The sequence below is a fragment of the Physeter macrocephalus genome, chromosome 4 (genome assembly GCF_002837175.3).
Source record: "Physeter macrocephalus isolate SW-GA chromosome 4, ASM283717v5, whole genome shotgun sequence".
In the NCBI taxonomy this organism is placed as follows: domain Eukaryota; kingdom Metazoa; phylum Chordata; class Mammalia; order Artiodactyla; family Physeteridae; genus Physeter; species Physeter macrocephalus.
The window spans coordinates 32,496,653-32,515,282 of NC_041217.1; positions in this window are offsets into that span (position 1 = coordinate 32,496,653).

Below are 18,630 nucleotides of genomic sequence, written 5' to 3' on the forward strand. Positions count from 1 at the left end.
GCGCAGGGAGATCACCTCTGTGCTTTGCGACCACCGAGAGGGGTGGGATAGGGAGGGTGGGATGGAGGGAGACGCAAGAGGGAAGAGATATGGGAACATATGTATATGTATAACTGATTCACTTTGTTGTAAAGGAGAAACTAACACACTATTGTAAAACAATTATACTCCAATAAAGATGTTAAAAAAAAAAGAAATAGAATGGATACATATATATGATGAAAGTATGTTTTTTCATAAAATAATGAAGTCTAAAATATACCTAATAAAAAGTCACATTTTATGATAACTTAAAAAAAAATCTCATCAAGTAAGAGATAAGGGTTCACAAAAGATGAAAAGTCACAAGATAGGAATGTGGTTCAGAAAACAACCAAGAGTCTTACAAGCAGTTTCATATTTATGAATATGGGGATTCACATGGGTCTCAGCCTATCCAGGAGTTGATGGCATTAAAACATATACAAACCCAGCAAATAAGTTCTTGATCCAATTGTTCCTTGCAGTGGATATACGGATATTAAATTAAAATCATCTTATTCCCCAAATCATTTATTAATATATCTAGAGCACTCCACTTGCTGTTCACTTTGTATTCTAAAAGGGATTAAAGTGACTCCTACTTAACCTGAGCCATATCTGGGGACTCAGTAATTAGGCTGGACTCTGACAAGCTGGTTGGTTGCAGAAGTGAGTTATCCAGTCAACCATGCATAACCAGTGAAATGCAAAAAGGACGAGGTGAAAACCAGACTCTGCTCAATGCGGGAGGATGCCTGGGAAGCCCCTAATGAGTTAACTCACGGAGGCAGTAGGTCCCTGGAAGGGTCTCCTTAGCTGCACGTGCCACGGGCCTTCCCTGGAACTCAACAGTCAAAGCAAATCAGAGGAGCCCATCTGTCCGGTCTAGAATTCCCAGAGAGCACACACAGGCCAGCCAGCTGGTACAAGGCCCTGGGTTGCCCAGGGTGGTGTAGAGCTGGGAGTTTCTCACTCAGAGCTCAGGGCTCCAGCAGACAAATCATTAGATCAAAACCAGACAGCTAGAAAGGACAGAGCAATCACATCAAAGAATCTTTGGGCTGGATCAGACTTTGAGAAGTTATTTACCTCTCCCCCTCCAGCCCTCACAGATCAGGACCACCTTCTCACCCCACCCCCCTTTTTTATTATTACTATTATTTTAAAGGAAACATTCCACAACCTCCTTCTGTCAGAAAGTTCCCCCTGAGCTCTACCCCAAATTCTCCTTGGGGTGTTTTGAAACTTTATCCCTAGAGGAGCTAGAGAAGAAATACAAGACCCCAAAAATATATTGATAAACTTCCTTAAGCTAAAAAGAGATTCACACCCACTTAAAGAAACTATCTACAAAACTGTGGTCTTATAAAACAGGGAAGTGGTGGGACAAGGGTTAGATAAAGAAGGGAAAATGCGTTTTAATGTTACAAAGGGGGGTTATTTTAAAAATGGAATTATTTCATGAATTTTTAAGGTGAATTATGATGGTATATTGAAGTGATTATAGAATAGCAAATGCTTCATAGAAATTTTTAATAGGCAAATTGAAAGTTAAATTACCCATGGCCCATTGTGTATCTGTATGTAATGCGTAAATTTGTAGGTTTAGCACTCCCCGATCCACCAGGCTGAAACATGAGGCTCATTGGAATCTTCATGTGGCAGACAGGAGAAGGAACCATGGGCCCAGTTAGGGAGGCCAGCAGTCGGATTCAGAATACCCAAAGAAAAGTGATGAATGAAGATACTTTCAGGACAGACATCAGAATCAAAAACATCCAGTTGCTAAACAGGTGGTATCACTGTGCTTCTTGGAAGGTTTATCCAGAATGAAGCAGGACACAGCTAGGGGCTGGGACACAGGAGGCAGTGTCCAACCTCTACAGTTAAACCGGGAGCCAGGCCCGCAAGCAAAGGAGACCAAGGCAGAAGTCCAACAAGAAGACATCTTTTTGGGGAGGGACATAACATGCCAAGTTTTGAGCACAAAACTAATTCCAAATACCATGTACTGGTAGGAATGGGGCACCTATTCTGTATTCATACTTGGTTCTCTTTGACTGTGGATTTGCTGATGGCAGATGCTTGGTAGAGCTAAAGCAGGTGGTGGTAGCAGTTGTAAGGGACCCATTGTGAGGAGATTTTATCATCAAGTAGCAAATAGTCTCACAGACTTAGATTGTATGTTAGAGATTATTTTCTTCAGTGAATTTTTGGACTTTGGGGTGAGACCCACCTTCAGGTCATGGAATTAGCAGCTCTCAACCCATCGGTTTTTGTTCAGTTTTGTTGTGAATAGAATGGAATGGAGTGGCATGGCATGGCATAGAATGGAACCAAATGCATTGCATTTAGTGAGGCTAGGCATTGTTTCATGGAAATTTGAGGGGGCATGTGTGTGCATGAGTGCACGTGTGTGTGTGTGTGTGTGTGTGTGTGTGTGTGTCTAAGAGAGAGAGACAGAGACAGAGACACAGAGAAAGGCAGAGACAGAAAGAGAGACTAAGAGAAATAATATGATGTAAAAGTAATTTCCACTATGGTCACAATTTTAAAAATTCTAAAGTTACTGAACAAATCAACCTGTCTGGTTTTACAAGTCAGTAAATTAAGGACCAAGAAGGGGAAGGGATCACAGAAGGAATATCCTAGTCTGGGTCCTTCTGCCATACCTACTACAAAGACCAGGCTCTTTGAACAAAAACAAAAAACAAAAAACTCTGGACACATGACAAATTTATTTCTGTGAACTCTCTTAATGGATATCAAATAAAATTACATTTGTTGTGCATTTCACAAATTGTGCTAAAACTGCACAAATCAGGACTTCCTCAGAAACATCCCAAGTATATGGTTGCTAACTACAGCCTGTAACCTCTCATACGGTTACCATAGCTATAGCCTACTGCCTGCTTTGTCCACAGAACAAAAAACTAAACCTGCAATTCAGATATTTGGCCACTAGGTGTCATGTCACAGAGACACACTCTAAACAACAAGGCTCCAGGGTTCCTCTTTTGGTAAAACAATATAATCTGATATTAAAACTCATATAAAGCAAGGCCTGGGCTTCCCTGGTGGCGCAGTGGTTGAGAGTCCACCTGCCGATGCAGGGGACACGGGTCCGTGCCCCGGTCCGGGAAGATACCACATGCCGCGGAGCGGCTGGGCCCGTGAGCCATGGCCGCTGAGCCTGCGCGTCCGGAGCCTGTGCTCCACAACGGGAGAGGTCACGACAGTGAGAGGCCCGTGTACCGCCAAAAAAAAAAAAAAATTTTAATTTAAAAATTCTAAGGTACAATTTAGTATCTTTCTCTCTGATCCATATTGCAATTATAACAGTTCACCCTAAATTTTAGATAAATCAAAAGCCCCTAAGTTGGTTTATCCTCAGTTCTTAGGTTTCCCTTGCACCAAGCTTCCTGAGTCACTCAGCTCCCAGGGGCCTAATATAAAGCCATTTCTTTCTAGACTTCTAAGATCATTAAGGGAAAGAACTTTTGTTTTTTCAAGCTCCCTGTTCTCAGAGTCTTACTTCTTTCCATTCCACTAAGCAGAAAGAACAGAGAGAAGAGGCTTCAGGTAACATGAAGCCATAAGTGCTAATCAGAGTCTTACTCCCCAATACTTTCTACTTCATCTTCTTGTATTCTCCCCCAACCCTCTGGTTTTCTTCTATTTGAACTCAGACTGAATGTGTATCCTCTACTCTACACCTTCATAAGTCACATCCATTATCCAATATGATTCTTGGAACAATGCTGGTAGGGGGAATAGAAGGTATCCCCAGTTTATAGAAGAGGAATTTAAATCCAGAAAGATGACATGACTTGCCAATGTCTCACCCATAAGACAGGTGCAAAGTCAGAGTTTGTTACCACAAGTCTAGTGTTCTTTCTAGTGTTTATTAGTCAGGATCCAGTGAGGAGACACAATCTCCACAATAGTTTGGACAAGAAAAGTTTAATATGAAGAATTATTCAAAGTAACAGGGAATTAACTACTAAAGGGTAAAGAGAACTCTGGAGAATAAAGGGCTTGAAGGCATAGGGAGCAGATATAGGGGTAGTGACTACCCCCTATGCTACCGCTAGGGCAGAGGCACAGCACCTATTGAAGGACCACCACCCTAGGGCTGAGGGCTAGAGCTCACTGGGGAGGATGTGGCTGTGGCCCACTGGATGGTGAAGAGGTTGGAGTGCTACATGCCAGGGCTGGAGGGCAGAAAACTATCTGCTGGGGGTGGAGAGGGCACCATGAGATTCCCTGGAAAGCCACCCACTGGGATGCCAGTGAAACTCACTAGAAAGTGAGCACCACTGGGTGACCTGCAAGTCAGTGGCCACTGAGCAGGAACAAGAAGCTGCACACCGGAACCAGAAAGAGCGGCCCCTGCCTTCTGCAGTGCCCTCTCAGCATCCTCTACTGGCAAGGGTAATATTGCATCAGCTGGCAAAGAAAAAAAAATGTTACAGCACGCAGCTCCGGCACCAGAAAGCAGGGCAAAGAAGGCTGGATTTGGAGCTGAGAGATGATGAATTGATAACTGGGTACACTTAGCAATCCAAATGTGACTGGTGTTTGATAAATAGAAGCACACCTGTCATTTCTTTAAAAGGCAATTTGTCAATGCTCATTGCTTCAAAATTTGAGGATCGTGTCTCAGTCGTATGGAAAAGGGTGTTTTCTTGTGCATGATGACACCATGAGGTATAATGATGAAAGTATAAAGACCAACATGGGAATTACAGAATAGGTTACCCCTGAGGGGAAGGTGGGGAGAGTGATCAGGAAGAGGTGCATAGAACAGCAGGGGGGTTCATGGGTGTTTGTTATATTATTGTAGTCTATACCTTTTTGAATGTCTGAAATATTTCATTGTAAAGACATATGAATAACATAATTAAGTATAAGTAAAATTTTTAAAGACACAGTGAGACAAAGATTCAGAATTTCTTCTTATAACTGGTTAATTTTTTTTACTAGTTTTTTCTTAATTTCATGTGTAGTTTCTATGCCTTGGCTTTCTCCTTAAAAACTGGTTTTCCTCAAGTTCTGTCCTGAGCCCTTCTCTCTACTTACTCCCCACTCTCTCTGCATTATCTTTTCTAATTCCCGCACTCCCTTCTCTATGTGAATAATATCCAGATTTTATATTTCTCACTTGAATAGAGCTCCTGAGGTACCCTGTTCACTCAATTGTTTATTTGACATCTCAATTTGGATAGGCCACAGGTACCTGAAATTTCCTATGTCCAGACTGAACTCAGCATCTTTCCCCTACATCTGCCGCTCTTTTGTCTCCTACCTTGATAGCTAGCATCCACCAAGTTGCTCAAACAAGAAACCCAGGCACTATCCTTAGTATCTTCCTCATTCTCCAAATCTAATCACCAAGTTCTGTCAATTGCACTTTTTAGTGTTTCTTAACTTGATTTGTCCTCTCAGTTCCCCGTATGAATTTCCTGGTTGAGACAACCACGATCCCTCGCCCAGGTCACCAACACTTCTCCCTCTGTCTCCTTTCTGCTCCCCTCAAACCTAGTGTCCACTGGAGTCAGACAGAACCCTATCATGGAACCAGATGGCCTGGAAGCTCCCTGGGGCAACAGTTTATAAGACACCTTGAGACGTCATTCCAGCAGATCAAACATGTGGTGCCAGTTAACTCAGGCTCCCGTGTGTGAAAGCACCATTGACAAAATATAAAATGGTCCCCATCCAGCCAGAGTGGATAGTGTCCCCAGAAGAGCTGACCTAGCACTGCAGTATTTCTAATAGTCACCAAGTGATTTTCTTGGTGAAGGCTAGTCCACACCACCAACCTGAGACCATCCAGATGGCAGGCCCCTGAAGTCACCCATTTCTGTCTGCTGAAATGCTGAAACTCAGTTATTTATGATGCAGTTCTGATTAGCAAACAAGTGATTTATTTCATCTAAATTTGAAGGCCTTTAGACTAACAGATATAGAGAACAAACTAGTAGTTACCAGTGGGGAGAGGGAAGGGGGAGGGGCAATATAGGGGTAGGAGAGTAAGAATTATAAACTATTAGGTATAAGATAAACTACAAGGATATATTGGGGAATATAGCAAATATTTTATAACAACTATAAATGGAGTATAACCTTTAAAAATTGTGAATCGCTATATTGCACACCTACAATTTATATAACATTATATATCAACTATACTTCAATTTAAAAAGACCTAAGTAAATAATTAATTGATTAAATAAATAAATAAAATTTGAAGTCTTGCAAGAAGTTGTCTTATTCAGAAAATGACACACACATGCAAAAAAAAATCAGGAGAAGGAAAAAACTCAGTAAAATGGGAATTTTTTTATCTACATGAAAGCCAAAAGAAAAGAAATTTTAAAAATATTTTTAACAAGATTATGTAACCACATTTGTGTGAGTTACACCTATGCATGATTAACACCTTCCAGGTAGGTGTGTATATATATATATATATATATATATATATATATATATAAAGTTTAGACAGAAGAAAATATAATCCCAATATGTTAAATTGTTATGTTACATTCAGGGGGAAAGAATTAACTCCTTATTTTGAAAACAAAGAAAGAGATATACAATTTTTTATTAACAGAAAATCAGTTTCTCTTTTTCATATAACAAGAAATATTAAATATAGTTTTTCTAATTTGAAAAGATACATGTACCCAATGTTCATTTAGCATTATATACAATAGCCAAGACATGGAAGCAATGTAAATGTCCATCGACAGACGAATGGATAAAGAAGGTGAAATAGATAGATAGATATCATACAATGGAATATTAACCATAAAGAAAGACTGAAACAATGCCATTTGCAGCAACATGAATGGAATTAGAGAATTATCATACAAAGTGAAGTAGGTCAGACAGAGAAAGAAAAATATCTTATGATATTACTTATATGTGGAATCTAAAAAAATGATGCAAATGAACTTATTTACAAAACAGAAACAGTCTCACAGACATAGAAAACAAACTTACAGTTACCAAAGGGGAAAGGGGGGTTGAGGGAGGGATAAATAAAGAGTTTGGGATTAGCAGATACAAACCACTATATATATAATAAATAAACAACAAGGTCCTACTGTATAGCACAGGGAACTATATTCAATATCTAGTAATAAACTCTAACGGAAAAGAACATGAAAAAGTATATATTTGTATAACTGAATCACTTTGCTGTACACCAGAAACTAACACAACACCGTAAATCAAATAGACGTCAATGAAAAGAAATAATAAATAAATAAATAAATAAACACTTAGCTTTTTTGTTGTTGTTTTTAATAGCTCCTTGAAGGGGCATCAGATTCCTCACCAGCCCAGAGCACTGATGACAGTGTCCCTCAGAGTTCCCAGCCAGAGAGTCGGGGATAAAATTCAAAGTCCTTACTGTCCTCCAAGAGGCTTCATGACCTCTCCCCCAGCCCCTACGTCTCCAGCCTCGCCTCTCTCTCCTCCAGCCTCTTAACTGTGCTCCAACCACTCTGAAGCCTGGCCAGGTCCTCCAGCTCCCCACACCGGCATTCACCTCTGCTGGCCTTTAGCAGCCACTCCTGCCCCCATGCCCAGCCTCTGAACAACTCCTACCTGTTTTTCAGGTCTCAGGTAAGATTTCCCCTTTTCTTAAGAAGTCTCCATTAGGCGTCCCAAACAGGTGATCCTGTCACACCCTGCTCCTCTCTCATCACAACACTGATCACGCTCACCTATAATTGTCTCTGGACAAGACTATCTTATACGTGTGTAAGCTCCATCAGCTCCATATGACTTGAGAGTTGTGGCCCCAGCCCCTAGCATAGTGCCTGGCATGTAGGAGATATTTTATAACTACTTATGGACTAAATGAATCAATTCGTAAATTGCTTCTCCTTACCATCAGAGAGGGGAAATGAGTCAGGATACTGGAATCTACCCTGATGCTTTGAGTGGATGAAAATAATAAACTCAAAAAAATGGCCACGAGATGGAGGGATGGGGTGACAGCCAGCTCGGTGACATTTTACGTGTCAGATTCTCCCACCCAGATCGATTTCCTATCCACCCCAGAATGTTACCGGGGTGCTAGCCTCACCAGCAGTCTGTGGACATATTGAAAATGGTAACACTATTCATCCAAGCAAAGCGGAAACAGCCAGGTAAATCTGTCCTGTTCAAACCACACAAGGCATTCCAAGGCCAAGTAAAAATGAATATTGGATTAGCCCTCCACTCATGCGGATAATTGAGAGTGAGTCCAGTTTGGGCTTTGTTTGCTTGTCTACTTTTAAATCCAGCCAGCCTGGGAGGAGAGTGTGGCCAGCAAGACAGGACAGGGCGGGACAGAGCCCGCTGTTGCTCTGGACAGAGACAGCACTGGCCACCGAGCAGCCCGCTGGGGTCCACTGGGTCGAGAAGCACAAGGACCTCATTTTGTACTCAGTTCCTTTCATTGTGTCTCCCAACCCAGAGGGAAAAAATGGGGCAAAAGGGCTAACAGCCATCCTACCAGGTATAAAAGCAAACACCATATAAATTTAAATAACAAATACGTTATCCTCGGAGAGAAGAGAGGAAAGGGGAAAAAGTAACCCACCCACCCATGTATGCCAAGTCACAAAATTTAATTAGGAAGATAAGAATTGGGGAGGCAAGATCGGGTTGATGCTGCTTTCTTTTTCAGTTATGAGCTCGGGGGAAAGGAGGGAGAGAAATAATTTAAGCAGAAAAATTAACATCTTCTAGTATGGACACCAAGGGTGGAAAGTGGCAGGGGGGCGGGGGGGGATGAATTGGGAGATTGGGATTGACATATATACCAATATGTATAAAATAGATAACTAATAAGAACATGCTGTATAAAAAGATAAATTAAATTAAATTCAAAAATTCCAAAAAAATAAATAAAATTTTTTTTAATTAAAAAAATAAAGAAAATTAACATCTCCTAATAATCTTAGACAAAACCCGACTCTGTTTTGCTTTGGTTTGTAAATTAGCTCATGATGAAAGTGTCTCTTCAGCTCTGTACCATTGTCTTCCCCGGGCCGTTCGCTGAATGCCGCCCTGACCCGAACGCCCTTGCAGCTCAAGTACAAGATTCGAGAGAGCGAGGGAACAATTATTATAAAGTGAAGTACTTGCAGTTTTGCTGCAAAATCAATGAACTTTTCAAGTGATTTTTATCATATTTTGCAGCTGTTCGGTTGGCTTTTGAGTGGTTATCACACCGTCAGCCCCGGTGTTTCTAAAGAGCCTTGTTCATCTCGAAGCCTCGCCTTCTCCTTGAAGAGCAGCTGCCTGCCGCCGCCCTAGCTGGAAAGGTGGGCGGCTGGAGAGGGGACCCCAGGGGCTACTGCCAGTGAAGGATAACCTTCCGTGTTGGGCTCCCGAGCCTCTCACCTCCTCGCATTTTTTGGCACTTCATGGGCCTGGGTTCTCGCCCCAGCTCAGGATTATCTGGCCCACCTTATTGCGAAATTCCGGGAAAGCCCATCTTGCATCTTCTAGCATCACAAGCTGATGGGGGTGGAGAGTATGTTAGAGATCAGCTAGCTTCTGTGTTGCATATAGGAACATGGAGATTTTGGGAATCGCCCGAGAGCACCCAAGCTACTAGAAAAACAGGCCTTAAAGAGGAAGACTCAGGGACACACGCACAACTCTCATCGACAGGGCTGAGCAGAGGGGGCGGGGAAAGGGACCTCCTTGTTCTGTGCAATCTTCCTGCCCAATGGGCTTGTAGATAAAACCATGTCCATGAGTTGAGCTTGAGGACACTAAGGAAGTAAAATCCAACAGGAATCTTTGGTTAAAATATATTTGGTTCATTTTCTCGTATTCACTGAGAATCCAGGTGACCCACATAAAATATTGAAACTTCAACGTACCGGTTTACTTTAAATGGCTCTAAAATGGGCCTATTTCATAATGCCAAATAACACTATATTTAGTTGTGATTCTGAATTAGGGAGAAATCTGAAAATATGCCCACTGTCTTCTACTCCCCTCTTTGTTCCCAATTCAGTGGACTATCAATCCAGTAGAAGAATCAGAACCGGTTGTTCCATTAGACCCAGGAGTAAGTGCTCTTTTGACTATGGGGTAGGTGAGTGTTTTCTCCAATAACCTTGCTCTAGATAACGTAATGGTTTTGATCAACAACTGGTTAACCAGTAAATATTTCTGAAGCATTTGCTATGTGCTCAGAACAGAGAGGAGTTCTCTGAGTTCCATAAAATAAGGATGAAATTCAGTTCCTTACTGCAGGAGGCAAGGGCTAAACTCCACAGCATGAACTCTTAGGCCCCTTGATTGGTGTCTCAGGATGGGTCAAATTTAGATAAGTGGAGAGAAGAGAGGACAGTCCACAACAGAGAATCAGCACACGAAAAGGTGGGGATGATGCAGGCGAGAGTTAAGAGCATCCCATTAGGGTTATTTTAAAGACTCACCTGAATTAGGTAGAGCAGGCAATGTGCAGGCATGGGGTTTTAATTCCACCTGGTGGTGCTAAGTTGGGGGTATATCAGGAAGAGATTTTATTATGGTTACCCCCAAATAAATGTCTACAAGCTCAGTCATTGCTAGTGTCTCTTAACCTGCTAGCTTTGAGAAGACCAAATGGCAAACCAAGGAACTCTTACCAAGGATTGACTGGTAGTTAGGGGAAAAAAATTGACCACAATAGCAAACATGTATTCAGTTATATCTACAAACCAGTTGCTGTACTAAGCACTTAACAACTACCTCTTAAGGCAGATACTATTATTAGCCCCATTTTACAGAAGAGGAAGCTGAGTCACAGAGAGGTTAAGTAGTTTGACCAAGGTCACACAGCTGGTAGGTGGCAGAGCAGGATTTGGAGCCAGCTGAGGTTTGGAAATCCTGTTATGACACCATGACTTTTGAGGTGACAATACTGGCTGCAAGTATTCAACCTTTGGCAAAATAAGAGTTTGACAAAGGAAATGTCTTTTCAAGACCTCAAGTCAATCAATATTCCATTTGCTCAAGCAGCGTGAACAAGAACATCTACAATCTGCTTAGCACTGTAGTGCAGGGGATCCAAAGACCCAGAAAAAGATAGCAGAAAGAGACAGAGCGTCTGACCCCTCAGGGCTTAAGGGTTTAGAGTTAGCTCCCTAGAGGAGATAGAATCAATCTAGGCCTAGAAGTTTGGGTAATATTTAGAAGAGAAGTTGAAGAACATTGAATAAAAGAGAACATAGGGACTTCCGTGGTGGCACCGTGGTTAAGAATCCGCCTGCCAATGCAGGGGACATGGGTTCGAGCCCTGGTCCAGGAAGATCCCACATGCCGCAGAGCAACTAAGCCCATGTGCCACAACCACTGAGCCTGCACTCTAGAGCCCGCGAGCCACCACTACTGAGCCCGTGTGCCACAACTACTGAAGCCTGAGTGCCTAGAGCCCATGCTCCACGACAAGAGAAGCCACCGCAATGAGAAGTCTGCGCGCCGCAACCAAAAGTAGCCCCTGCCCACCACAACTAGAGAAAGCCCGCGAGCAGCAATGAAGACCCAACACAGCCAAAATTGAAAATAAATAAATTCAATAAATTTTTTTAAAAAAAGAACATAGCATGAGCTAGGATGTGGAAGTCAGAATATGCACACATTTTCAAAGTCAGCCAGTAGAATGATCTGGCTGATGTAGAGTAACAGGAAATAATAAAACATGTTAAAAAGGTAAAGTTAGGCCAAATATAGCAAATTTAAATGTTCAGCTAAAGTAAAGATGTCATGTTGTAAACACTGGGAGGCCACTAGAGGAGTTGAAACTGTGTGTAAGTCGGTGAAAACCGTGTTAGAAATAGATGGCTCAGCGCAGATGTCGGGAGCAGGGGAGAGGGCCTGAGCGTGCAAGATTCTGGACCATGGTGGTAGCAGAGTAAAGGGAAAGGGATCCATAGATCCCCCTAGCACCATCCACCAGAAACCAAGGAATCAGAAGAAATCTTTGGTGCGGGAATGGATAGAGGGGGGACAAAAAGAGTTTGGTTTTAGACTTAGCAAAATATATGTAAGGTAGCTGAAACCACACAACTCAGACTGGGACTTGAACCCACGGTCTTTTAATTGAGATCACACACCTGGTCTCAGTACTTAATGAAGCTCAGGTTTTTGATGTCTCATCACGGAAAGAATTCAGTCAGAGACAAAGTGATAGGTAAGAAGTGGATTCATTTAGAGAGACACACACTCCCTAGACAGAATGGGGTCCATCTCAAGAGACGAGAACAGCCTTGGGAGAAACACACTCCACAGACAGAGTGTGGGCTATCTCAGCAGGTGAGAGGCCCCGAAATATGAAGTGGTTAGTTTTTATGGGCTGGGTAATTTCATAGGCTAATGACTGGGAAGATTATTCCAACTATTTCAGGGGAGGGGCTGAGATTTCCAGGAATTGGGTCACCGCCCTCTTTTTGACCTTTTATGGTTGGCCTTAGAACTGTCATGGCACTGGTGGGTGTGTCATTTAGCTAATGTATTGCAATGAGCATATAATGAGGCTCAAGGTCTACTGGAAGTCGAATCTTCCACCATCTTGGACCTACTTGATTGTAACCAGTTTTCATCGTGTCCTGTGGCTGTGTCATTCTTTTAAAGGTTGTGCCCTGCCCCCTGCCCCTCTTGTTTCATAACCATATAATTTATGGTCTAACCTGGGACACTTTTGAGAGTGAACAGGAGGGCACTGTTAATAATCACCCACGACAAAACACATAACTGGGACCCCGGAGGCAAAGCAGGGTACATGGTCACTCTAGACTAAGCAATGGTGGGAACGCTTAGGAGCTGATTGGCAATGCCAGCCTGGAGCCCTGGAAAGAAGATGGGACTATGGGATGTGGTCTCTGCCAGCTACTAAGAAACAGAAGGTGAGGCTTGGAGAGAGGACCACTCTCTACAACACCTATGTCTATAGAGAACAGGGATCCAAGGGATGTGGTGGCTGACAAACAAGGGAAGAAAGGAGGGTCAGAAAAAACCCAAGAAGGAGTTCTAGAACATATGGTCGGAAAAGTAGGAAGAGAACTGGTGCAATGCCATTTTTGTTTTAGGAGCTTCCCTTTACGGTGCACACCCCCCCACACACGTACACACAGACTCCCCACTGGAGTACAACCTCCAGGCTATAGGGAGAGCCATCCTTAGGCTCTAACTACTGCCCCCCACCAGAAACCACGTGCAGTATTTACACATTTCCTCAGTTGCCCCGCATCCCTCCCACCTCCAACTCTTCAAATGTTACCTCTGCTCAAAATGTCCTTCCCTCTCTCCTCTGCCTACCTCACCCTCCCACACCAGGCTGACTCATACTCTTTTTTCAAGATTCAGCTAAGTCTTCATCTCCTTTGTGGAGGGGAAGCCTTTTCTGAATTTCCCAGTGGGGCTGAGGGTCCCACTCTGTGTTCAACAGTAGGCAGGGTTTGCCACCATCACCACCCCTACCACACCATGTTGCAGTTGCCTGTCAACTAGACTGTTTTTGTTCCCAGAACAAACATTCTTAGAGGGCAAGAACGATGTGTCTCATCTCCATCACCCATCACCCTCAGAACATGGCCTCGGCATTGATGGTGTTCATGACTGTTTGAGGAATGGATCAATGAATCAGTGGATTCACAAAGGGTCACAGACAAAAACTTTGCGATTCTTCACTTATCAAAGTGATACGGGTCACTAAAGATTTAAATCTACCTGTTTTGGGCTTCCCTGGTGGTACAGTGGTTAAGAATCCGCCTGCTAATGCAGGGGACACAGGTTCGAGCCCTGGTCTGGGAAGATCCCACATGCCGTGGAGCAACTAAGCCCGTGCGTCACAGCTACTGAAGTCCGCGCGCCTAGAGCCCGTGCTCCACAAGAGAAGCCACCGCAGTGAGAAGCCCGCGCATCCCAACGAAGAGTAGCCCCCAGTCACCGCAACTAGAGAAAGCCCGTGCACAGCAACAAAGACCCAATGCAGCCATAAATTAATTAATTAATTAAAATTTTAAAATAATAAATCCACCTGTTTTGCCCTAGCTTGTCTTTTGTTTGATGACTGCAAAGAAAGTAGAAATGGTCCTGGGTTCCTGCCGTGAAATAGATTGGAAAAGGAGAGAAGTAGATGCCCACTCTTCTAATGGAAAGAATAGGAGTGCTAGTGGCTTCAAGGATTTTATGGTGACTAGTCCCTGTTCTTCCTCTGAACCTGGAGCAGTGAAGGGGAGACAGGTCTCCATGGGAGAGAAGGGAACGGGTGTCATGCGCACAAAAATCAGGTTTTACATGAAGACTGGAATCATTTCTGAAGACAGGGGCTGGAGAGCAGTCTCTGAGGGAATTCACCAGTGACCACAGAACACTCATCTGAGAGCCAGCAACGGCACCATGGGCAGAATCTAACACGGCTTTGACAGCAGAAGACCTTGGTCCACACCCAAAAATGTCAAACAGGCCTCTACCCAGCGTAGGGACAGCCTCCAGGGGGTGATGGGGTGGGAAGCAAACATTGGTTATAGAGGCAGAGAACACAGCCATCAGGTGCAAGAACCCCAGAATCCAAGAGGAAGTTAGGCCATGAGCAGACAAGACACCAACTTAGTGGTTGTCGTGGATTAAATTATGCTCCTCCCCAAAATCCATATGTTGAAGCCCTAACCCCAATGTGACTATATTTGGAGATAAAGCCTTTAATGAGGTCATTAAAGTTAAATGAGGTCCTAAGTGTGGGGTCCTAATCCAATAAGACTGGTGTCCTTATAAGGGCAGGAAGAGACACTAGGGATGCATTTGCACAGAGTAGAGGCCAGGAGGGGACACAGCCAGAAGGTGGCCGTCTGCAAGCCAAGGAGAGGGGCCTCGAGAGAAACCAACCCTGCCAACACCTTGATCTTGGACTTCCAGCCTCCACAACTGTGAGAAATAAATTTCTGTTGCTTAAGCCACTTAGTCTGTGCTATTATGTTATGGTAGCCCTAGAAAACTAATACAGTAGTATATTGAGATTTTGTGGGAAGAGACGATATCTATCTCCAGGTGAGTGTTGGGCTGGTGGGGTGGGAGCCAGAACCTAAAGCATCTTCACTGGAAGCTGAGCCAGAGGTAGAAGCCTCCATTTCCTTGCAGAAATTCTGGCCTGAAGGCTGATTTAAAAGTTTCAAGCCACACAGGAAAGATCCTGTGAGGAGAGCCTCACAGAAAGAGGAGATGACAAATTACAAAGGATATCTGTGATGGTTTATATAAGGAAACTGCTTCCAATATCATCCAATCACCAAGACTTCCCGAGTGGCAGCCACTGGGATTTCTATAGGGAGCCTTAGCCCAAAACACAGCAGCAATGAACCCTGGGGGTCAGGGACAAAAAATCAATACACGCACTGCCTTTGAAAGCTCAAGATGTGCTATAAAAGCTTTGAGCAAGGACAAGAAAAAATAGAGTTCCTCTGGGTCTAGAGATTTTTTTTCTTTTTTTTAAAACAGATTGCCTGTCTGCTCCAAGAGATGGAGATTGAAAAGTTGTATTCTCTGTGTGGAGGATCAGAGAAAACCTTGAAAATCCCAGGATCCTAGAGGACTCACAAAGGGTCTCAAGAAGAAGCAGGACTGTGAGGTCTTGGTGTTCTGGCTGGTGTGGACATCAGGGCAAGACAGGGCTCCCCACTGGCGCTGGGACAGTGTCTTTGAAGTATGCAGAGCTGCCCTTGTTATGAAGAACCACCCAGGCCTGAAGCTCTGCTTCTGGACACAGCAATTTGAAGGAAAAAATAAAATAAAAATAAAATGAGGTCTACGCTTCTTGGAGTTTTTGGCCTGATTTTAGAAGGTTCAAACTTCCATGCTAGGAATCATCAGGGGGTTGTTAAAAACATAAACTCCTAATTTCTACACCAGAGACAGTGCTTCTCAAACTCTCTTCGGTGAAGGGCCAGGTTTTACCCATTTCCACTTCATCATAGGCAGGTACTTTTGTAAAATGCAATACAAATGGATTTATAGAAAAACTAAATTTTAAATAGCACATACTAATCCAATCCCTAATGTATTTTTTGTTATTCGATTCAATGGATGTAAAATTATTCTGTCAAATTGTTATAAACTTTTCTGAATGCTTGCTCTCACTTTCTGTTCTTATTTTGGTGAGGACCGATCATAAACAGTCTATGAAGAGGCAGGCCTAAGTCAGTGAATCGTACTGAGTTTGTTCTAGAGTATGGCCCATTCTCAACACGCTGCCCACTCCATAAACCAGCCCCAGTGATTAGGATGCAATTATTCAGGAACTAAACTTGGAGAAATATTGCTCTAATCCTATGCCATCCAATACAGTAGCCACTAGCCACATGTGGCTATTGAACATTTGAAATATGGCCGGTTCAAAGGCAGCTGTGCCGTAAGTATAATATAATACACAGGCTGGATTTAGAAGACTTAGTATATAAAAAAGAATATTAAATGTCTAATCATTTTTATATGGATTAGATTTTGAAATAATAATATTTTGGATATTAGTATCTGTTTCTTTTTAAAATATGGTTACTAAAAAATGTTAAATTACAAATAAGGCTTGTAGTATATGTGCACTGGAGAGCCCATTCTTACCAGGACATTGTCTTCATTTGTGCATTTATTTCTTGGTATCTATTGCACGCTTACTCTGAGCTGTGTATAAACCAGACATATGCTTGTTCCCCAGGAGCTTACTGATAGGTACATTCCCACCTGTGAGTTCCCACATCACAGATCCTGCTCTTAGGGGATGTGATGTATCAGAGTAGCAAATACCTTGGAACGAAGCACAAGGCTTTGTTGAATTGGCAGCAGACCAAAGGTAAGTGGAAAATAAAAAATAATAACAGTAGTAACAATATCAATAACGAATAAATACTTACCACATAGAAGGTTCTATGCTTAAAACTTTGCATGCGTTATTTTACTTAATCCTCATAACTCTCCAATGAGAGAGTGAGACGGTCAGTTTGATGGGTCAGTTTGGCTAGGCTGTAGTACTCATTCACTTAATCAAGCACTAACCTAGGTGTCTCTGTGAAGGTATTTTGTACATGTAGTTCATAGCTACAACCAGTTGACTTTAAGTGAAGATTACTCTTGGGACTTCCCTGGTGGTCCCATGGCTAAGACTCCACGCTTCCCAATGCAGGGAACCCGGTTTTGATCCCTGGTCAGGGAGCTAGATCTCGCATGCCGCAACTAAAAAAGATCCCTCACGCCGCAACAAAGATCCTGCGTGCTGCAACTAAGACCCGGAACAGCCAAATAAATAAATTTTTTAAAAAAGAAGTGAAGATTACTAGATTACTCTTGATAATGTGGGTGGGCCTCACCCAATCAGTCGAAGGCCATAAGAGTAAACACTGAGGTTTCCTGAAGAAGAAATTCTGCCTTAAGACTGCGACGTCAGCTCCTGCCTACTGTTTTCAGCCTGCTGATCTGCCCTATAGATTTTGGACTTGCCAGCTTCCACAACTGTGTCAGCCAATTCCTTACAATAAATTGTCAGCCACTTGAAATTATTTTCAATTCTTTAAAATAAATGGAGTCAGCCAATTCTTTAAAATAAGTCTATATCTCCTATTGGTTCTGTTTCTTTGCAGAACCTTGACTGATACAGGGACACATGGTTTTTTCTACTTTATAGTTGAGATTAGTGAATTTACCAAACATCTCACAACCAATCAGTGGCAGAGCTAGGCCTCAGAACTAACGTGTCTTGATTTGAATTCCATGTTTTTACTTGCTTTGTCAGTGCATTCCCAGAGAGAAGGTGGTGGCCAAGAGGGGCACCAGCAAGGCAGGAAACACTGACAACTGCCCATGGAAACTGCCCCAGGTTGCAGTGGGACAGTGTTGACCACGGCCCAGGCTGGGCTCTCTAACTGCACAGGAGGTGCCTGCTTTGGGTTAGAGGACATGGTGTCATTCAGAGACTCAGCCTCACTGCCCAGAACCAAAGCTGGTCAGAGAAGAGAAGCCCTTGTAGGTGCCATTGAGAAACAGCCCTGAAAAGCCCAGTCACTACACTCTTGAAGCAGCAGCATTAGTGCCAAACCCCTGACCTGGAAAGAGGGTTTGGACATCTCACCATGACCAGGAAACCAGGAGGCTACAGAGAACACAGAAGATGACGGATTACAAAACCCACCCCCTCCATCTTGAACCAGAGCAAGGGTGCTGGTGAGGACAAGAGTTCCTGCAGTTCATCTAATGAGCCTGAGCTACAGAATAGGAGGCTTATCAACATTTTGATCCTTGACAGTCCTCTGGCTTTGCATGTTCTAGAGAAATACTTGGTCCATCCTTACAAATTTCTACTTCCCCAATTGTCTAGCACAGTGCATAGCACATAGTAGGAACTCAATAAATGTATGTCAAAAGATGGACCTAGGAGTGAATGGATGAACGAAGATGCTTTAAAGATGACAAATATTATATACCAAATATGTGACTATAAAAGAAAATCATCCCATGTATTGTGCAAGATCCATATAAAGAAAGAAAATAAAACAGGGAGAAAAGGGAAATTTGGGGTGTGGGCAAAGGCCTGCCTGGATGCAAAGAAGCGAGAAATCA